The sequence below is a fragment of the Monodelphis domestica genome, chromosome 1, assembly GCF_027887165.1.
Source record: "Monodelphis domestica isolate mMonDom1 chromosome 1, mMonDom1.pri, whole genome shotgun sequence".
Classification (NCBI taxonomy): domain Eukaryota; kingdom Metazoa; phylum Chordata; class Mammalia; order Didelphimorphia; family Didelphidae; genus Monodelphis; species Monodelphis domestica.
In genome coordinates this window covers 632,049,074-632,072,163 of record NC_077227.1, presented here as the reverse complement: position 1 = coordinate 632,072,163, position 23,090 = coordinate 632,049,074, and the positions used below count along the sequence as shown (strand labels likewise).

The 23,090-nt window shown below is 40.6% G+C and overlaps 1 pseudogene; it reads left to right on the top strand.

The window, feature by feature from the left end:
- Nucleotides 1-851: 851 nt before the first annotated feature.
- LOC100033299 (inorganic pyrophosphatase 2, mitochondrial-like) lies at nucleotides 852-22,842 on the top strand (annotated as a pseudogene).
- The last annotated feature ends 248 nt before the right edge of the window (nucleotides 22,843-23,090 follow it).

Genomic DNA, 23,090 nt, shown 5'->3' with positions numbered 1-23,090 from the left:
CTGAGGTTTCCTCTTGTATTGAATTTAAATCCTCCTCTATGATTTTACCTCTTGCTTTCAGTTTTGCAGTATGGAGACAAGTGAGATAAGGGGCACAGAAGACAGACACTGGACCTAGAGACAGGAAGACCTGAGTTCAAATCCAGGCTCAGACACTTGCTAGCTTTATAACCTTGGGCAAGTCGCCACTGTTTCATCTCTGTAAAATAAAACACTGTTTCATCTCAGTTTCATCTTCTGTAAAAATGGAGAGAATAAAAACATCTGCCTCCTAGGTTGGTTATAAGGATAAAATGAGATAATATTTGTAAAGGCATTTTATAAACTATAGAAATGTTAGCTGTTATTATTAATGAATCTGATCTTTCTTCTGTATGATAGCCCTTTAAGGACTTGAAGCCAGTGATCATGACTCAATTAGTCTTTATTTCATGCTTACTATTAAGACTCAGTTTCTTTATTTCTCCATGTTGGAGTTTGCCTCATTATTCTTGTTAACCTTCCTTGGAATATCCTTTCATTTGTCAATGTCCTTCTGCAAACATGGCACCCAGAACTAAACCCAGAAAAGCCAGATGTTGTCTGATCAGAGCCATCGAGAATATTAGTACCATTGGGTCATTTAGTACCAGAACATTAGAAATCATCCCTCTCACATGGCTTTGAACTTGGATTTAGTATTCGGACGCATTTATCCATTTTGTGTGACTTTAATGCTCCTCCTGGCTGGTTGGTAGCATTGGTATGTTCAATTATTTCAACTATGACTGACTTCACAGTTATCTATTTTGCCGCCGTAGAAAACCTAAGAAAATATGTGGTTGTTTTTCTGGGTGCCTCCTAGCAGGCTCATGGCTAATCAGTATCCCGCAGTACATCCTGTTACTCCTCAGTCCTGGCTGTGGTTCTCTGTTCTGGCCTATTTTGCTGAAAGGGAAGCCTGTGAGGCCAGATATCACTATATAAATAACTCTACTCTACTAATACTGGTTTTTATGGGTTATGAAAAATATCCTCCTGCTGAACAACTTCAGATGTTTTTCTGTTTCAGTAAATGTGTATATATGTTCAGGTATGCACACATCCAAAGGTAATATTTGAAAAGTAACATTATTGGCAGTATATACACATCGATGTATATAGTAACCATGTGCAAATATAAACATATACATAGTATATATTTCATTATTGTTCAGCTGTTTCACTCATGACCTATTTTACATGACTCCATTGGGGTTTTCTTGGCAAAGATATTGGAGTGGTTTGACATTTCCTTCTCTGGATCATTTTATTTTATTTTATAACTCTTACCTTCTGTCTTAGAATCAATAATAAATATTGATTCCAAGGGAGAAGAGCAGTAAGGGGTAGACAATGGGGTGTTAAATGATTTGCCCAGGGTCACACAGCTGGGAAGTATCTGAGATCAGATTTGAACCCAGAACATGCCATCTCTAGGTCTGGCTCTCAATCCACTGAACTACCCAGTTGCCCCCCAGCTCATTTTACAGATGAGGAAATGGGTTAAGTGACTTGTCCAGGGTCACATAGCTAGCAAGTGTCTGAAACTGCATCTCATACCTATTTGCCCATTTTGTGTGTATGTGTGTGTGTGTGCATGAGAATAGTATATGCCTGTAGTATATTAGTATATTGTATATATAGTCTATATGCTATATATAGTTGCTATTTTCATTGTCTGTTTTGGGGATAAGTTGAGAACACAAACAAGTGACAATTTATATAAAAATGAATCTCATTCAATAAGAGAGGGTGATAGAGAAATTATGTTTGGAATTTAGCATCAAACAGGTCATATGGGACACCAAGAAATTCTCATTTGTAGTGACTGTGTCTCTTCCAGATTTAATGCTCTCTAATTTCATGTTTTAGAGACACTAATTGTTGAAACAGAACCTAGTTCAAATAAAAGCTAGAGCTGGGAAAAAGGAATACCAAGGTTAGGCATGCCAAACACCATGAGACTAAATAACTGAAATGTAGGCTGGGGTTTGGACAAACCAACTATCCTCTCCGGGATCTTTGATCCCTTATGCTAGATTTAGAGAGCAAATCAGGACCTACATTTATGATTCATCTAGGCAAAGGGACTGAGTGGAGGAGTTTGTGTCACAGATCACGTGTACTCAGAAATGAGGCAGCATGAATAAAATGCCAACTCAAAACAATTGGTGAACTTACTCTATGTGGGATGCAACTCCATTTAAAATTAGTGCTGAAAATTACAACTTTTCCCTTAAGATTTCAAAGATGGAAGGCTTATTCTCATATGAGATTTGAACAATATGTTTTTTTTTTTAATAAAAAGGATTGCCTCTTATTCAAGAAACTTCAAATACTGAAGCTCTCAAGCATGGTTTCTTAATGTGATTGTGACATTGTTGGTCAGGCATAGGCTGTGTGCGCACTATGGAGCAACTATGGGGTTTGAAATGCAGGGATATCTAAATTAGTTGCTAGCTGTTGCATGAACCAATTTTTTTTTTCCATTGCAAATATATTTGTGGTTTCCTTTCTTCTCTCCTTTCAGAATATAGTGCTCTAAAAAATGGAAGCCTTTAAGCATTTTATGAAGGTTTAAGGATTTAAAAAAAATTTTTTTTTATATAAACCCTTACCTTCCATCTTGGAGTCAATACTGTGTATTGGCTCCAAGGCAGAAGAGTGGTAAGGGCTAGGCAATGGGGGTCAAGTGACTTGCCCAGGGTCACACAGCTAGGAAGTGTCTGAGGCCAGATTTGAACCTAGGACCTCCCATCTCTAGGCCTGGTTCTCAATCCACTGAGCTACCCAGCTGCCCCCCAAATTAAAATATCTTGAATATACCTTAAAAATAAATTCGGATTTTGTGGGCACTAGAATGGAGTTGTGGTATTATTAAAAATGGTAGTGCCACCATATTTGTATTCTTAATGTCAAAATACTCTATATGATTCCCTAGAAAGTAGAACTGTCATTGAAAAAAAAATTGAAGAGCAAATGAACTAAACTAACTATCTGTAGAGGAAGTTTGTGATGTAGGAAATACAACTTCATGGTCAATGAGGGTCCAGTTTTCAAGATATTTGAAAGAGGAATAGACCCCAAAAGCATGGGGGAAAAATCACAAACCTTATTGCTTTTCCCCTTAGGCAACTGAGAGAATGTCTATAATTACTCTTTCATATGATCATTTTCCTATCATTTCTGCCCAAATTTTATAATTTGAATATGATCTTTGATGAGTGTTTAAGAAAAGAACAGGGAGGTTTTTTATAAATGTTATTCTCCAGCACATCACATCTTTATAATAAAACAGTTTAGTTTGTTTAGGTTGTGATTTAGAAGGCCTATTGGGTCTCTCTGGGGATTTGTAAAAAAATGTGGCCAAGAGTCACAGAAGTACTAAAAAGTTACTAAATTGCCTTGGAAGTGAACACATGAGGGAGATCACAGACTGGCTGAAGTGTAGAAGCAGGCAATGAAAACACTTGGGCTCTTTAAAATTATCTTCTTTGGTAATTTGACATTAATCCACTAGATGGTACTCTGAGGTCTCCATTAAGTGAGTAAATTTGACAGTAAACATTGTTACATTTGTGCTTGCATCCCAAGGTTTTTTAAAATCTCTAGGTTTATTTTAAGCAGTTGAGGTAATGCAGATTCCAGTGTGCTGCAAATATTCTGACAAGTTTGTCTTACAGTGAGAATTCTTTAAAAACGAAGTTTTGTTTCTAAAGCACAATTTTGAATTATTAATTTTAAAATGCTTTAAATGCCAATGTATTCAAACTACCCTTTTTTTCTTATTAATTCCTTATAGGCTTTAGAGCATGGTGTAAGGTGATGGTCAGAATCTAATTTCTTTCCTGACTGCTTTCCAGTTTCCTCAGCAGTTCTTTCCAAATAGAGAATTTCATCCTAAGTAGTTTGTTTTCCATTTTATCAAACCCTGGATCATTGAGTTCTGAACCTTCTTGTTTAATCTGTTCCCTTAATTTAACTTTCTATTATCTTACCAGTGTCCAGTGGTATTGATGGCCATCATTTCATAAAAGAGTTTGAAGTCTCAGAAATTCTGTTCCTCCTTTGTCCTTCCTTCTTGTCATCATTTTCCTTGATTTTGTAGATCTTTTGTTTATTTTGCTCCTTTCTTGCTGCTGTTGTCCATACTTGTTCAGCCCTCCTTCCTTTTCTATTGTTTGTGGAGTTTGAGAAGCAAATAATTTTTTCTGTTTGGGTTTTCTTTCTAGAAAATATTTCAGACACCTCTTCATCACCAAACATCTATTTTTTTGTTCCACAGTTAAACTTACATTTCCAGGGTAGATTAGCCTGGGCTACATCTGGCTCCAATGCTCTCTGAGACACATTCTTCCATTCCTTGCTCATTTTTAGTGGGGTTGGAATAATCTTACATTATCCCAATGTCCTTTCCATTGTATTTGAAGGTCTTTCTCCTGTTAGTTTATAAGACTATTAGTGTTATTAAAAAAAGAGTCACAAAGAGGAGGGGGTACTATGTGGGACCACCTTACCCTTTTTTAAAAATCCTTATTCTCTTGAATTGTTCCTGCCTCACATTCCTTGGTGAAATGCTCTTCCTTTCCACATTTAAAGCAAGTATTAAATTCTTTTGAAAGCAGTCCCATTTTTTTTTATGTACTGCTGCTGCAAAGGCTGTACCTTGCAGGTAGGATGGCCCAATGTCAGAGCACGATTTAATATAATCATCCAGGGATGCTTTAGATTTGTGGGGTCTTGTAATATTTTGAAAAGTTTGATTGGCATTTTCACAAGAAAGGGTTTTTACCAAGATATCTCCTGCCTCAGTATCCTGAATAATCCTAGAAACTTCTTGAATCAATATAGACACAAGTCTTGATAAGGTTCTTCTGGCCTTTGTTTGATCTTAGTGAGCTCTTGTGTCTTATTTGTGGCATTTGAGAGTTTGTGCCACACTTGCAAGGCAAGGGCATTAATCTGCAGGTATGTCTGTAAATTAGAAGTCATGTGGGTGACCAGTGTTGCATGAGTCCTTTTCCTTTGAGCATATCATAGTCAATTGCAAGCTGAGCATTTCTATTACTGTCTGCCTGAGTTTGTGCCTTTTCTCTGTATTCAGATTTCCAGAATAGATAAGTCTCTGCTTGAAAGACAGGCTTTTGCTATTTCCTTCCAATCTTCCAGAGGAATCGAATCTTTAGCAATGGTTTCCACCAGAGTGAGTACAAAAGGAGTGCTGCTTTAGTTCTTTCAGAATCTTTGGTGATATAGGTGGGTATACTCCTGTAAGATTTTCTTGTTCATCTCTTTGCTCAAGCATCTGAAAAGAAAAATCTTGTAACATTTCATACTCTGTGTTCTGCATTTTCTATATAGTTTGTTATAATGGAGATTTAACTATCTCCAAGGGAGTTATTTGCAGGTGAATCAGAAAACACAGTCCTTCAATTAGTGGGTGTAAATTTTGAGTAGGAAGTGGGTTTGGAGGGAGAGTGCTTATGGCTAGGTCTGTGACTGAGGGAGAGGGCACCTAAACTGCAGTAGAAGCAGAGGCAGTATTGACTATATTAGTTTATAATCTGACACTTTCCTGAAGAATGTGTAAAGCAGTAACTAAGGGAGGAATTCTATTAAAAGGGGGTTATACTGAGAAGGCTTTGTTGACTTAAATCACCTTTCTCCGGTAGAGAGACTGTTTTGTCCAGGGCTTTTAAATCTCTGTGTAAAGGAGTCTTGTCTAAAGTTAAAGTTGGGAATAGGAAAGATGTTTTTGTTCTGGCAGCTGGTGTAGGGGTAGAAGATTCAGTCTTTAATTTTTTCTTCTACTGTATACTTTTTGTATATGTACCATGTGCTGATGAGAAAAAGGTATATTCCTTCAATTTCCTCCATTGATGTATTAAATCTAACTTTTCTAGAATTTCATTCACTTTTTTTTGGTCAGATTTATCTAGTTCTGAAAGGGAAAAGTTGAGGTCTCCCATTAGTATAGCTTTACTGTCTATTTCCTTCTTGAGCTCCCTTCATTTCTCCTTTAAAGATTTGGAGGTTATAACATTTGGTGCATATGTGTTAAGGATTACTATTACTTCCTTGTCTATAATGCCTTTTATCAAGCTGTCATTTCCTTCCTTACCTCTTTTTATTGTTTTAGTTTTGTCTAAGATCAGAAATTCTATTCCTGGCTTTTTTTTCATCTCAGTTGAAGCCCATGAGATTTTTCTCTATCTCCTTATCTTTACTCTATATGTGTCTACATGCCTCACCTGTGTTTCTTGTAAGTAACATATAGGAATCTGGTTTTTAATCCAGTCAACTATCAGTTTCCAGTTTATGGGTGAATTCATTCCATTTACATTCACAGTTGTGATTACCATCTTCGAATTCCCCTCCATCTTGTTTTCCCCTTTTAATCCTGCACTTTCTCTTTTTACTTTGTCCCTCCACACAAGTTTTTTGCTTTTAATCATCCCCTTCAATTTACCCTCATTTATATTATTCATCTCGCCAGCACCACCCTTCTTATTCACCTCCAACTTCACTATAGGGTAAGATAGGACTCTATACCCCAATGAGCCAGGTTATTATTCTCTTTCTTAGCCAGTTCTGATGAGAGTATGGTTTAAACATTGCCCACCATCACCTTCATTCTTTCTTCCACTGTATTACTTTTTTTTGTGTGCCTTTTTAAGTGATATAATGTACCACATTTTACCTCTCTCTTCCCTTTTCTCTCAATGCAATCATCTTTTTCATCCCTTGATTTTTAAAATATCATTCTAAACAGTTGCTTCCACAACCTCTGTCAATGTATACTGCTTCTAACTACTCTGATAATGATAAAAATTTTAAGAGTTACAAATATCATCTTTTCATGTAGGAATATAAATAATGTGACCTTATTGAGTCCCTTCAATTTTTTCTTTATTACTTGCTGAAGAGGTCCAGACTCTCCAAAAATCCATGCATGGATCCTAGTTACCTTAGAGGGAAGTCAAAGACTGGAAAACAATGGGGAAGGGGCTTTAGGACTAGGGAAGGAGACACATACAGAACATAACACACAAGAGACACAGAGAAATCTGCAGCATGGACTCTGTCAGGAGATAAGTCTGAAAGAGCAAGCTTGTCTTTGACTAATATATTATACTTTTTAAAATATTTGCGGTTTTTGAGGTATCCATTGAACAAAGGAAACACCAACGATTTTTACATAAAATTACAAGTCCAATTACAAAGATAATTAACAGGCAACTCAAGTCAAACCTTCTTCTTCCTGGAAATACTGGTTAAAATTTATTCAGATGTTAAGGTGGAACTATTGCAATCTCTTTCAGTCTACCTGAGCCTTTCACAACTCTAGGTGTAGCTTTTAGAATGCTAAAAGAAATTTTAAGTTTTAGGTCAAACCAATTTTTAACAAATTAGAGGGATATAGTAAAATCAATCATGTGAAAAATTAGAAATATATCCAATTAAGTCTGATCCATAAACACTTTGCTCATTGGCATCAGCTTTTGAATACATCTTTAATGCCTTTATGATTTGTCATTACTGAAATCCTTCATTTGCCTTTTTAAGCTTCTCTTGAATCTTGTATTTGGACATCAGATTTTCTATTTAGGAATGGTCTTTTCATCAGAACAGTTTGGAAATCTTCTATTTTATTAAATTACCATTTCCCCTTGGAAAGAACATAGTAAGTTTTGATGTGTAGGTGAGTTTTGTTTGTAAACCTAGTTCCTTTGCCTTTAGGAATATCATATTCCAAGCCTTCCTATACTTTAATGAAGAAGGTGCTCAATCCTGTGTAAACCTGACTATGGATCCATGATATTTGAGTTGTTTCTTTCTGACTGTTTGAAGTATTTTCTCCTTGACCTGGGAACTCTTAAATTTGGCTATAAAATTCTTGGGAGTTATCATTTGGGGATTTATTTCAGGAGATGATTGGTGGATTCTTTCCATTTCTATTTTATCTTCTTGTTCAAGAACATCAATGCAGTTTCCTTTGATAATTTTTTGTAATATAAGTTTAGGCTTTTTTTTAGATCATGACTTTCAGGTAGTCCAATAATTCTTAGATTATCTCTCCTGCATCTATTTTCCTGGTCAGTTGTTTTTACTGTGAGATACTTCACATTTTCATCTGTTTTTTCATTCTTTTAATTTTGATTGTTTCTTGATTCTAATTTTTAATGAATGATTGTCTCCTTTGACCTTTTGAATTTCCTTTTCCATTTGGTTAGTTCTATTTTCATGGAACTCTTTTCTTCATTGGATGTTTTGTGCCTCTTTTTCCATTTGGCCAATTTTGCTCTTTAAGTTGTTATTTGTTTTTTGCATTACTTCCATTTCTCTTCCCCACTTTTCTTCCACCTCTCTTATTTGATTTTTAAAAATTCCATGAGACTAGTTCCCATTTTTCTTTGAAGTTTTATATGTGGCTGTTTGATCTCATTGTCCCTTTCTCAGTCTGGGTCTTGTTCTTTGTCTTCATAATAATGTTCTCTGGTTAGGTGTTTCTTTTGCTGTTTGCTTATTTCCTAGACTTATATATATATATATATATATATGTATATATATATATATATATATTTTTTTTTTTACTTTTACCTTATAGATGGGCTCTGTTTTCAGCATGGTAGGGAACTCTTAAATTTTAGTTTTTCCCTGCTGCTATCCTCAGCTCTACTTTCACTACTTCCATGGTGGTATGCTGGTCTGTGAGCTGAGAGGTCTGGAGGCTGCTGATTTAGTCTCCTCTAGGAACTGCTAATGGCTACAGGATTCAAAGCCATATGAGCTGCTTTGCCCTGGATCTATGGGCTTCCATACAGGCTTGTGCCAGGGCTTAGAACTTCAAGGAGTGGGTCTGGGATGCTCTGCTGTTGACTCAGGCAGGGTCCCGAGGTCTCAAAGTTGGCTTGTGTCCTGGTTTGGAACCTGGTGCAGTAGGTCCAGGGTGGGTGGCCTTTACTCCTCTGTGCAGTATTACTTCCATTCCTTCTTCACCCCCTCTTCCAACCTTTCCAGTTGTTTTCTGCAGAATTACTTCACTCTGTCCTTTTTTGCTTCTGGGACTCCAATATTCATTCTGTGAGGTGCTCTTTGAAGGTTGGTTTGAAAGGATTCTCAGAGTGGTTCCAGCTTGCTGTGCTGCTGTGCTACCATCTTGGTTCTGACTGTAGTTGGGCCTTTAGAGACATCAGGGAGGTCTGTCTGCAGCCTGATCTGGGGAGAGAAAGGGCATTCTAGCCAGGAGGGATGACCAGAGAAAATTCCTGGGAACCAAGAGATCAAGGTCTCTGTTCTTGGAACATCTAGGCTAGTATTGCCAGCTTCTGGAGTATGTATCAGGGAGGAAGGTGTAAGAGGGCTGCCAGGATAGGAGGGGGATAGGCCATGAGGGGCTTTGGAGGCCAAAGAGCATTTGGTATTTGGAAGGGTAGGGATTAAAATTAGGAACTTGACAAAGATAGAAGAGAAATTTAACAAACTTTTGTTTTAATTGAGAAAAAATAGCAAAGAATGAAATATAGGAAAGAGAGATTTAACTATCTACCCTAGTATTACCTAAAACCTACCTAAATCTTCTTATAGCAACCTATAAACTACCTAAAAACTGTCCTTTGAGAGAGTCTCACTAATAATTCTTCAGCCTAGCTAACCAGGCTAAACCTATACTATAACTGTAACTATAACTATAACTATATAACTATAACTATATGTATTCCTACTAACTTACTAAACAATGGACAGCTACCCACACACACACTCTCCACAGCAGCCAACTGTCATCAGCCACTGCCAGCAGTCCCCTCCCCTCAGGAAACCTTAGAGCAAAAAGTGCCTTCTCACACTTCGTGCTTGCTTTGATCTCTCACTGTCCAACTGTCCTTCTTACATCACTTCTTCTCTGAGAGCAGTTTCTTTTTCCGTTTCCTGTGGGCTGGCCTCCATGGTAACAGAACCTCTTATCTTTGGGCCTGGCTCTCTGACCACTGAGCAAGCTAGCTCTTTCCTCAGTTAAGTTAATGCAAGGGATTAAGAATTCCCTTTTACACCCCTGAGGGTCGCCTGGCCCTTGGTAACTCAGGTGGCCTCTCACCAGCTCTGGGATGAGGGAAAATCTCTGCCCCTCTGGGTCTCTTCTCCTTCTCCAGCTTGGGGTGCAGAGGCCCAGGGCCTGGCCCAAGGAGGGATTGGGCTGATCCAGATCCTGAGCTGGGAGGGAGATCAGGTCAGCTTTTTTCTCAGGTTCAACCAAGAACAATTGGCCCTGAGAATGAGCCCAAAGGCAGTGAGGAAGATGGGCTTTTCTACACTAAGGAAAGAGGGGTGGGACTGCCCTGGGAACTCCAGGCCATCTCCTGCTGCTCAGAAGGGCAGAGAAGTCAGACATTCCCTGGGCCAAGGGAGGCCTGTCAGGAAGAGCTTTGGCTGCAGCTCTTCATTCAGGGAGTCATAAAGTGGGGGGAAGGTTGGGGTGGGGAGGTGAGGGGGCGGAGAAGGGGGCCTTTGACATAAGATGGGCTGGAAAACTCCCTCGTTCCTGCTGGGCCATTTCTGCATCCACATTCAAGGCAGGAGGAACAGTACTCTCAACTCTCTTCTCGGGGTTTACAAGTGATTACTTGGCCATTGGGCAGCTCAGACCCCAACAGCTCCCCCTAGGCACTGCCTCCCATGTTGGATTTCTCCCTCAGCACAAGTGAATGCTGAGGATGACCACTGACTCCTTTTTCTTTGCTGTCTAAGGATTGTTTGTTCTCTCTGCTTGCATGGCAATACACACACTTTCTTGAGTGAGTCTTGTCTGGCCAGGCCTGGAGCAGAGCCTGAGGGTGTCCCCTGGTCTGTGCTGTAGTCCTCAGAGAAGAGATTGTACCCCTGGTGCTGTTCACTGGCTTCTGCCTCAAAGTCCTCCAAGTCTTCCCAGGTCTCTCTGCCTCCTTCCTCTTTTCCACTTCTCAGGCCAAGCCAGGGAGTCTGTTGGAATACCCTAGTCTGTGCCAGGCACTGCTCAGCACAAAGGAAGGGAGAAACCATCAGCTGCCCTCCAGCCCCCCCCCCCCCCCACATAGTCTGATCAAGGAAACTGTCAGCAGCTATGTCCAAACAAGCTCTGTGGGGCCTTGATGGAGGGAGGTGTTCTGGGAGGGAGAGCTCTGGGGACCACAGAAATCATTGCTTCCCAAGGGGAGGATTTAGCTGGGACTCAAGGAAGCTCAGAGGCCAGAGGGAGGAGGGAGAACATTACCTGCAGGGAGACAGACAGCCCCTGGAAAGACCCAGACTCAGACCTTGGAAGGTCTTGGCCAAGGATCAGCCAGGAGCCCAGTGTCCCTGGGTCAGAGAAGGAGGAGGAGGATGAGAAGGAAGTAGTAAGGAGATAGGAAGGGGCTGGAAGGTCATTATATGCCATTGAATCCTGTTGTGGGAATGGTCAGAATTAGGCAGCTGGGGATGCACCCAGAGAGCTCCCCTATAGCTTTTGTATCCATTCTAGAGTGTGACCTACTACTGCCCTTCTGCTGCTGAGCTCCCTGACCCAGAGAAAGTCAAAGGAGTTTGGAGTAAGATCAGGAAGGGCCCTTACACAGAAATGGGACCTTTTCCTCAAATGAGGAGCTTCAAGTGTTCTTGAGCAGAGCTTTTTATACCAGAGCCAGCAGCTGGGTACATTCCTTCTCTGTTCAGCAGAACTCCATAACGGTCCAGTACTTTCCTTGTTTGGACAGGTTGAAGAGAAATGGAAGAGTTTCTGGAAGGCCTGGGGGTTTTTATTTTAAATATGGGGTAGGGAGGTCCTGAAGGAGATATTGAGTATCGAGCATGGATTTTATTCAGCCCTCTCAGATATCCCCTCACCTAGACAGAACTCATCTTGTCTATAGCTGTATCACCCTCATCCCTCAGGATCAAAACTTAGGAGCTACCCATGACTCCTTACTGTCCCTTACCTACATATCCAACATGGTGCCTTCAGTTTCACCTTTGTAACATCTCTCCAATACTCCCCTTTCTGTTCTATGTCACTGCCATCATCCTGGTAGAGGCCCACATCACCTCCCTTATGTACTATAAAGACAACCTGCTGGTGGGTCTGTCTCCCACAGGACTCTCCCCACTCTAAGACCTCCTCCATTCAACCACTAGAGTGATTTTCCTACAGCGCAGTTTTGATTGTGTCATTCCTCTACCCCACACACCCAAGAGGCTCCCTATTGCCTCCAGAATCATATGCAAAACATTCTGTTTGGTGTTCAAAGTCCTTTTTTCCAGCCTTCTGATATGTTAATCTCTAATCTGTATTCTTAGATCCAGGGACAGTGACCTCCTGTGTTCCTTTAGCTGAGACTTTTTTAAAAATCCCTTACCTTCTGTCTTAGAATTGATGCTTAGCTTCTGTTGTAAGGTAGACGATTGATTAGAGGGGATAAGTGGCTTGCTCGAGGTCACATAGGTAGGAAGAATCTGAGGTCACATTTGAATCCAGGACTTCCTGTCTCTAGCTCTAGTTCTCTGTTCACAGAGTCACCTAACTGCCCCCAAATGGAAGTTATTTTTTTAAACCCATATCTTCCACTTAGAATCAATTCTAAGATAGAAGAGGGGCAAGGGCTAGACAATCAGGGTTAAGTTAAGTTAAGATTCTCAGGATCATGCAGCTAGGAAGTGTCTGAGATCACATTTGAACTCAGATCCTCTTTACTCCAGATTTGGTATTCTATCCAGTATGGGACCTGGCTGCCTCTAACTTTAGGCATTTTTTATGGCTTTACAATATACCTGGAATATTTTTCCTCCACAGTTCAGAACATGGACCCCTTTGAACTTCCTGTAAGTCCCAACTAAAAAGATTCTAGAAGAAAACATTCCCTCATTCCTCTTAATCAGAAGGCCTGCATTCTTTTCATTTTCCCCTATTTCTCCTAGACAGAACTTGCTTTGTGTTCATATTTGTCTGTATATTGTCTCCTTCCACCATTTGATTGTAAGTTCCTTGAGGACAATGATTTTTTTTCTTTGCCTTTTGGGGAACCCTCAGAACTTAGCATAGGGCCTGGTGCAGAATAGGTGCTGAATGTAGAGGGAATGGAATTGAACATTTCTGGTCCTTGATATACCCTGGGTATATTGCTGTCTTCTCTTTATACACTTCCTCTTCTCCCCTGTTGTCCTGTAGTCCAACATAAGAACCATTTGCCTGGAGTAGATGGAACATCACCAGATTCTTCCTATGGTCCCCTCTCTCTTCATCTTCACCTCTAGTCCTAAGGGATTTCATTATTCCTTCCTTTCTTCATCTGTAGTTTTTAAAGGAAGCCTCTTTCTGCTCTCTCTGATTTTCCTCTGCTGCCACTGCTGTTTTCAGCTATTCATTTCTGTTTTCTGCTGTTTGGGGTGTTCAAGAAGCAAATGATAGCTTCCCTTCTGGTTTTCTTTCTAAAAATATTTCAGACTCCTGTTCATTAGTGGACATCTATTGTTCTGTCCAATATTGTGAAGCTCACATTTGCAGGTGATTGGGAGTGAAATTTAACCAAAGAATAAACTGAGGTAATTCTCCAAGGAAGATAAGCAGGGTATTGCTGCTTGTCAATAAAAGGGGTCAGGGGTTTGCCTCTATTAATGCACAGAACAAGGAACAGACAGGATAATCTTTATCATAGGATTGAGGGCAACATGATTGGTTATGGGACTGGGATAATCAGGGATATTATGATTGATTGTAATAATCAATAATAAGGGGCCCACAATGACCTACCCCTCCATCTGTCTTCAGATTGTGGAAAGGAAACTAGAAATAAGTTCTGAACTTTCTGTCACTATGTTGGAACAAGCAACATTGGGAATATCAAGAGAGAAGAAATTGTCAAGACTGACGGTTGATGGGGGAAGGGGCAACTGGGAATGGCAGTTGGGTCTTGTGACTAGCATTTCCTTTCTGACAGCTTTACTTCCTTCCTGGTGTTGGAGGAGGGAGGAGCTCATTCAGTCCAGTCTGGAGTGGAGTGCCTCTACTTGGTTCAGCCTGAAGATTCAGGCCTAATCAGCTCTTAAGGTTAGAACTTTCCTTGGTTGCTTGCTGTCTACTGCTAAGATTCTGAATTTGACAAAGCTAGGTCAGATATAGAGGACAGGAGTGGGAGAAACCCTCCACCAACCTGTGAGGCCTGGCCTCAGCTCCAAAGCTGAAGAAGACTCCAACCTTATTTAGGGACATCCCTCTTCCCTTTTCCCTGACACCTCTCCAATCTGAATTGGTTATTAAAATTTCTCTTATTAGAATATAGCAGTCAGATAAGTGGACTATCTTTTCTGGGGCATAGAGAGAGCTGAACATCAGTTCAGTCATTCAAAGACAAATGTTCCTTATCGGACCCCTGCTGCTGCCTCTTGGCAGGGGGCATCTCTCTCCTTTGCCTCACTGGGCAATATTCCCTCTCTCCCTTAAACTCCTCCATTCCTTGCTACAAACCTTCCTTATCCCCTGTTTTTTCCATTTCCTCAATCTTCCTCAATAAATATTACAAGATGAAGAAGTGATTCTTGTATGAGTGCAAGTGCAAGGTCAAGGCCCTGACTTTGGACAACAAATCAGGCATCTTTGAGAGATGGGTCAGGGATGTAAAAATACTAGACCTGACTCCCTGGGGCTCGCTAGAATTTTCCAAGGTCATCTAATACTTTGAAATGAGACTAAAATGGTGATTAATTGTTCAAGAGCTGGATTTTGCACTTCACCTATTACAGGTTGGCAGAATATTGAGCCAAGTCAGGAGACAGAGAACCATGACTTGGGCAGTTACCAGGTAAAAGCAGTTAATGGTAAATAGGATCCATAAGTAAATGATACAAGGTCAGCTGAGCCTTCTCAGAGAATAGGTTACCATGGACTGCATCCTGAGTTCCAATGTTCTCTGGAACATATTCTTTCATTTCATGGATTTGGAATAGTCTGGTATTTTTCCAGTATCCTTTCCATTGCTTTTGAAGGTCTTTCTTCTGAGGGCTTGTAGCACTTTTGTTTTTGACTCTAACTGTTCCATGTAATCATTTTCAATCTTGGAACTGGCAACATTGGGTTGGCTTCTTTCTGAAGGGAATCAGTAAATTCTTTCCATTGCAATTTTATTTTCTATGGTCCTGAAATTCTGGCCAATGCTCTTTTTTTTTTTATTTGATCATTTCCAAGCATTATTCATTAAAGACATAGATCATTTTCTTTTCCTCTCCCCCACCCCGCATAGCCGACGCGTAAATCCACTGGGCATTACATGTTTTCTTGATTTGAATCCATTGCTATGTTGATAATATTTGCATTAGAGTGTTCATTTAGAGTCTCTCCTCTGTCATGTCCCCTCAACCGCTGTATTCAGGCAGTTGCTTTTCCTCGGTGTTTCTACTCCCATAGTTTATCCTTTGCTTATGAATAGTGTTTTTTTCTCCTAGATCCCTGCAGATTGTTCAGGGACATTACACCGCCACTAATGGAGAAGTCCATTATGTTCGATTATACCACAGTGTATTAGTCTCTGTGTACAATGTTCTCCTGGTTCTGCTCCTCTCGCTCTGCATCACTTCCTGGAGGTTGTTCCAGTCTCCATGGAACTCCTCCACTTTATTATTCCTTTTGGCACAATAGTATTCCATTACTAACATATACCACAATTTGCTCAGCCATTCCCCAATTGATGGGCATCCCCTCGTTTTCCAGTTTTTGCTAGCCAATGCTCTTTTATTGTTATTGTCATTATTATGTTCATTTTTTTTTACCAGTTATGTTCTTCTGAGTAGCCTCTGATCTTTAGGTTGGCTGTGTTCCTCCTATCTTTAAGTTCAGGATGTTTGGCTTTGGAAGTGAAAAGATTTTGTTTTACCTTTGTTGACTTCTAGGTTGTCCTTCCCTTCTGTGAATTTCCATTCTAAATCTCTTGTTCTCTGTTTTTTTGTCTCTGGGGAGGCTTGCCACGGGTAGATTCTAGGTTTGTTCTCTTCACCCCAAGGCTGTAACAACCTAACAGAGGAAGAGAATACACAAAAGAGGGATGAAAAGGGTTTTGGGTGGAGAGAAGGTGTCCATATCAGGGGAATGGTGGAGAAATTAGTCAGAGGAGACCCAAAAAAGTAGATAAAGGTGAGAATCAAGATATTTGAGATTCACTTTCTATTTGAAAAGGAAATTTGGAGTTCAATCCCTCACTCCCTGGTCATGATGGATGGATGTGGGCGGTATGAAGAGAGATGTTTGGAATAGCATCTATTGAATATGAGTCAAGGAATCAACTAATCAGTTATCAGTCCCTAAAAGGATTGTCTTTCTTTGCTGAGAACCCACACAGTGAATACTATGCAGTGAAGAAGAATAACTCGAGATCCTAGAGGAAATAAAAGATTTATAAATTCTTGGGGATCTGAAAAAGCATAAGAGAGTCAGAAATTCCTCAATTGTTCAGAAGTCAAATCCTAGAATAAAGGAAGTGAAATGGAAAAACATCTAATTCCAGGAACATTGACCAAACACATGTTATGCATAGAGCAGGTAGGAAATATAAGTGGCCCCTCCATAGTATCAGGATATTTTCAGATCTGGCCAACCTCTCCTTTATATGGCCTGTCAGATGTAGGCCTCTTTAACTTATTATCTTGACTCTTGTTCTTTGAAGTTTCTAGAGTTCTAGGTGTATGCTTAGATCATTTTTCCCTCAATAAGATAGTGGCAACAAACCCACATTAATTATTTATTTTTATTAAACTAAGTAATTCTCCCTTCTCCATCATAGTTATTTTTATTTTTGCATAAGGAAGTATAACTAAGGAATATATGCCATATACAAATGAAAGCAATCATAAAGCAAAGGCTTTGGCTGTGACCCATCCTACCAAGGGGAACCTCAAGCCCTGAATGTCACAACAGACAAGTCTCCTTCACTTGGCTGGAAAGCATCCCAGATCACTCCTTCCAGTCCAGATTGTAATGACCATCTCTTTAGAACACTCTTCATGTTTTCATACAGATCAAACTTGATTTGAGTCATGCAGAAAACAAAGTAGATCTTTTCTTTAGCTTTGCTCTCTTTTAAGGCATCACATAGAATTCTCAGTGTATTCCAGAATACACGGCACTGGACTGATTCTCACAAACTCTTCACAGATTTTGCTTGAGAATATATCACTTCTAAGTTCTGGGAAGGAAGAACTTTCAAGAAGAACTCCTCCATAGAAACACACAGCTCCCAGCTAGCACATAGACCTTTGCCATGATTTCACAAAGAGATGCATTCCACTGTGTAATAATTAAAAATTGATCTGGAGCCTTATTACCAGATTTATAAGGATTTATTAGTAAGGACAGTTTCATAGAAGCAGAAAGAGAGACAGAGACAGAGACAAGGACAGAGAGAGATACAGAGAGAGAGAGAGAGATTGGTGTCAGCCTTTCTAGATTGCTTTCTCCATTCAACTCAAGACAAGCTGGGCTTGCAGGAGATCAAGAGATAAGGAAACCTCAGAGAAACCCCCAGCCCAAAGAGTCAGTTAGTTCCAAAGGAGAGATAAAAAAGCTCCCTCAATTTCCCTCTATTGTCTTTTATATTCCCTAGCTCCTCCCTCCGTGGCTCTGGCACATTGACACTGACTCCTCAGGGCAGGGCAGCAGGGCAGCAGACATATGACTGACACCTTTATCCCATTGCTGGGGCACTTGGGATCAAAGTTGCAATGGAGGTCCCCTATATATTTCCCTTCATACAATAGTTAAAAACTCCTTATCATTATTCCAGAACATCATAGAGTTGCTTTTCTCAAACCTTCATTGGGCTCTTAAAGACTCGGCTTCAAATGCTGACTCTGACACTGACTTTTGGGGGTCTCCCTTCTCTGTGTGTCAGTTTCTTCCTGCAATTGACCAGAGGTGGGCTCTTCATTCTAATGTGGCTTTCAGCCCTCTGTCCTCTGACTTGGGATGCTCTAGGAAGCAGTGACATTCAAGGATGTAGCTGTGGACTTCACCCTGGGGGGAGTGGGGCTTCTTGTCCTCTCCCCAGAAGGAACTGTACAAGAAGGTGATACTGGAGAATGCCCAGAACCTGCTCTTTGTGGGTAAGGAACCCTCTCTCTGCTGCTTGAGTCTGCCATCCAAGGGAATATGGCTCTCAACAGCAGGCAGGTTTGGGAGCAGTTTTTAGTCATGAGGAAGGGATGAGGCCTCCTATGCTGAGTCCCAGAGCCAGGGCCCTCTTGCTGCCTGGTTCTCCCAAACCCATCTGGGAAAACTTTTAGGGTGGGTTTCCCATCCACCCTCTTCCTCTCTAGAGTGGATCTATTCTTTGGGATATTTTTCTCTAGTTCTCTAGTTCATACCTCTTAGGTGTCCCCTGCAGTGCAGGGTTGTCCTTAGTCTTCCCTCCTATTGCCCTAAGCCTCCAGCAGAACTTGATGAGAAAGGGAGAGAAGAGAGGAAGCCTTTATAAATGACCTGCTCTTGGCCAGGGGTTCTGCCAATGGTTTTCTTTGTAATATTATAGTACTTCTTCCTCACCTTCATCTTCCAATTTGGTGACACAATTATCCTCATTTTACAGTTGAGGAAATAGAGCATCGATTAAGTGGCTTGATCTGAGGCACATATATAGAAGCTGTTTGGGGTCAGATTTAAACTGAGGCATTCCTGCCTCTCAGCTCAGGTCCCTCATCCACTCCCCTTCTAGCTCTCATATAATGGGAAAAAAACTACTGTCTGAGTTCAGCCTTCTCTACAAAAAATGCACCAGAACCAATTGTTCTGGTTCCAGACTAGTTCCCTAACCTTCTCCCTCCTCCTCTCTCCGCACTAAATGCTATGGAGACTTACCTTCAGGAGGTTGTATAAGCCTTCCACAGGCCCTGCTTGCACCCCTCTGACATTGTCAGGATGAATGTACTGGCTGAGAGACATCATTGACCTAATGAGGATTGTTGAGTTCCCCAGGAAAAGAGGCAGAGACTCCTGGAGAGAATAGTCCACGAAGCTTATAGAGGTGTTAGGGAGTGAAGAGCAGGCAGGATGACGGGACAAAAGCCAATCCCTTGAGGTCCCTGGGTCTGGGGCTTCAGACTGATACAGAACAATGACCCTTGTATCTAGTTTGGGTGTTTAGGAGTTTCTGGCAGAATAGAACAGAAAAAAGATGGTGGCAGGGGAGCTGTTGCTCTTTCCAGGTCCCTCAGCAGAGTAACAGGCACATCCTACCCTGGGCTCCTGAATTACAGACATTGAGGAGTGAGGGCAGACTCCTGTGGGAACCCCTTGGAGAGTCTCTGACTGGAGTCACTGTACTCCCCCACCTTTCCCTCAAGTTCTCAGCTCAGAAGGTTTGGGCAGGGGGTGGGAGGGAGCCATAAGGGAGAGCTGGAGAACAGAGATTCCAGATTTGGAAGTCTGCTGTGGTGGGTGGCAAAAGGAATCAAGGAGATGTCAAAGGAATGCCTTTCCATGGTGAGGACCCAGATGAGATTAGGGAGCCTAACTGTAGAGTGGAGCCAGGCAGATGGTTTCCTGATTTTCCTTCTCTCCATTGACCTACAGCACATCAGTAGGGGTGAAGACTGCCTTACTTGGACAAGGCTAAGCTTTGCAGAAATCATCAGATCCAGGCCCTGATCTCTGGGGCTCAATCTTTGTCCTGTTCAATCAGGTGACCACATCACTTCAGTTTAGGGAGGTGAGAGCCTAGAGAGAAGCTTCTGGGATCTTCAGGATTGGGTCTGCTCAGGTTCCAGGAGAGTTACTGTTGACTCCTGAGAAATCAGGACCAGAAAGAAAGAGAACAAAATGGCTGAGGCCAGACCATGCATTTTACTTCTAGGAGAGAGACCAGAATGCAAGGATCCTGGTGGAGTCTGAGTCTGACATAAGCCTTGGGCCCAGCCAGTAAACATCAATTAAATATAAAATAGGTTCTAGGAACTGTGTCAAGCCCTGAGGATACAAAGGAAGGACAACCCCAGTCTGGGCTGTCCTGTAGCTCACAATCTAGGATCCCAACAAGGAGATGGTTTAAAAAGAAACAATAGATCCTGAATCTTGCTCTGCGATGATTCAGGGCAAAAATAGTGTTGGGGAATAGAAATGCATTTAATTCAATAATTAATTAGATAATCAAAATTATAATGAATAAAAGCTACCATTTGCACATTGTAAAAATGGAGATTTGAACCCCAGACTTCAATCCCCAAAAGTCCTTGTCACTTCCCAGAATGCTCTATAATCTCACCTGAGATCCCCACCTGGGCAGAGAACAAAATTTGTATTTAAACTGACTGTACTGCCTACTTGATCTCTCTGCTTCTGCTTCTAAGCACACATGTCTCTCAAGATGTAGAGTAAGTGAAATTGAATAGGCTTATCAGCCCTAGAAATGTGGCTTATTGATTTGTATCTTTGATTTCTAATAATCTTTAATAAAACTCTAAAAAGTAATGCTTTTAGTAGAGAAACTAATTTAAATGTTACAACATGGCCCCTACTCATGCTTTAGAAATATTTTCTCATTTGATCCTCATAGGAACCCCATTAGTTAATTGATATTATCTCCATCTTTATAGTTGAGGAGACTGAGACAGAAATCCTATGAATTGCCCAGAGTTAAAAGTACTAGCAAATTTATGAGGTAGAATTAGAATGCACCTATATGGGGATTTTAAAGAAGATCATGAAATGCCAGCATCTATATGAGGTAGAAAATAGAGAATTTCTTGCTGAGAGGTGAAAATTATTTTTTTAGCTCTCTAACCAGCCAACAAAAAGAATTGCTACTTACTGGGCGAAAGATTTGTTTTTCCATTGACTTATGACAAATAGTGTATTAAATGATAAATGTACTTGGAGATTGATGGCTTATATGACTTTTTTTTTTTTAAACAAAATTTATCTGCTGTAAAAATGGACATTTGAACCCCGGACTTCAATCCCCAGAAGTCCTTGGCCACTTCCCAGAATGCTTTGTAACCAACCTCACCTGAATTCCCACCTGGGCTGAGAACAAATTATTATTTAAAGGGTCTCCGCCTACGGCTCGCTCTCTTCCTACTTCTGCTTCCAAGCAGATGCATCTCTCATGATGTAAGTGAAATTGAATGGGCCTTTCGGCCATCCTAGGCACGTGCTTTCTTATTTTTGTATTTAATTTAATTCTAAATCTTAAATAAACCTCTAAAATATATAATACTTCTAGCTAGCAGAGGAAACTAATTTTAACCGCTACACTGCAAAACCACCTTTTAAAATTAAAAAAAAAATTTTAATATTTTTTTCCAAGGTTACATGATTCACTTTTTCTTCATCCCCTCTTCCCTCCCCTCCCCCTGTCCTAGAGCTGACAAGCAATTCCACTGGGTTATACATGTGTTATCACTTGATACCTATTTCCATATTAATTCATTTTTGAAATAGAATACTCTTTTAAACCAAAACCCCAAATCATATTCCCATATAAACAAATGATAAATCATATCCTTTGTAAGGATGAAATTTCATTTATTCTACCACTGACAAATTAGCTACACTCTCGCTGAAACTACTAAATTACTAATCTGTGTTGCCAACCAATGCCTTTAAGAAGCTCCCAATCAGGGTCAAGGCCTGTGCTGGCACCGAGTCTGAGGCTACTGCTACTGGCCTCAGGGGCCAAGGCTTGGGCTTGGCGTTCATGGCAGCTACTGCCACCAAGGCTGCCACACGGAAGAATGGGGCAGCCTGCATTCCCAATATCGCTTCTACTTCAAGAAAATAGCTAGTCACTGCATCTCCCCCCCTTTCATGACATTCCTCTGAAGCCCACATCTAAAGAGGAAAATTGAATTTCTTTTTTTTTATTTTTTTTAAACCCTTACCTTCCATCTTGGAGTCAATACTGTGTATTGGCTCCAAGGCAGAAGAGTGGTAAGGGCTAGGCAATGGGGGTCAAGTGACTTGCCCAGGGTCACACAGCTAGGAAGTGTCTGAGGCCAGATTTGAACCTAGGACCTCCTGTCTCTAGGCCTGGTTCTCAATCCACTGAGCTACCTAGCTGCCCCCAGGAAAATTGAATTTCTACAAAGAAAGTTTGGACTTGTGAGCATGAGGAAGTATTTAATATGGCCATAGAAATACCTTGTTGGACAAATGTTAAAATCGAGATTGACACCAAGGAGCCATTGAATCCCACTAAACAAGATATAAAGAAAGGCAAGCTATGTTATGTGGCAAATATCTTCCCTCACAAGGATCATATATGGAATTATGGGGCCCTTCCTCAGACTTGGGGGGACCCTCATCATGTAGACTTTTGCACCACTTGCCATGGGAGTATGATCCCCTTGACGTTTGTGAAATAGGCTTCAGGGTTCATGCTCCTGGAAACATTATCCAGGTGAAGATCCTTGGGATTTTGGCCCTTATTGATGGGGATGAGACAGATTGGAAGTTAATTGCTATTAGCATGGATGACCCAGAAGCTTCCAGCTTCTATAGTATTGATGATGTGCAGAAGTGTAAATAAAATTATTTATTTTACAAAGTGCTAGATGGGAAGCCAGAAAATGTATTTGCTTTTAATGGAGGATTTAAAGACAAGGATTTCACTCATCAAGTTATTGAATCTACCCACAAATGTTGGAAAACTTTGCTTTATAAAAGAAGTTGATCAAGGAGGTATAAAATGTGTTAATGTGGAGATAAGAGATAGCCCTTTCTGTTGCAGTGAAGAGGAAGCCAGATCCATAGTGCAGAAGGTATCAGCTTCTGTGGGCAAAGATTTTGATTCCAAAGATGAAGATATCAACAAGTGGCATTTTATTAAGAAATGATGAAAGTGTATAGGGCCACAGACAAGTTCTTGCAACAGTTACTGCCTCCATTATGAAGCTTTACTTTTTAAAAATGTCTCATGATAAACCATATACAAATAAACACTGGGCTCCCAATTTCTTCTCTCCTGAGTATTTCCCCAAAATACAGACTCTTCATTGCCATTTTAAGTTCTTAGGGAAAGCTTGGAAGCAACATATTTTGAACACCAACTATTTACTATTCCTGTTCATAAAAGGAAACCCAC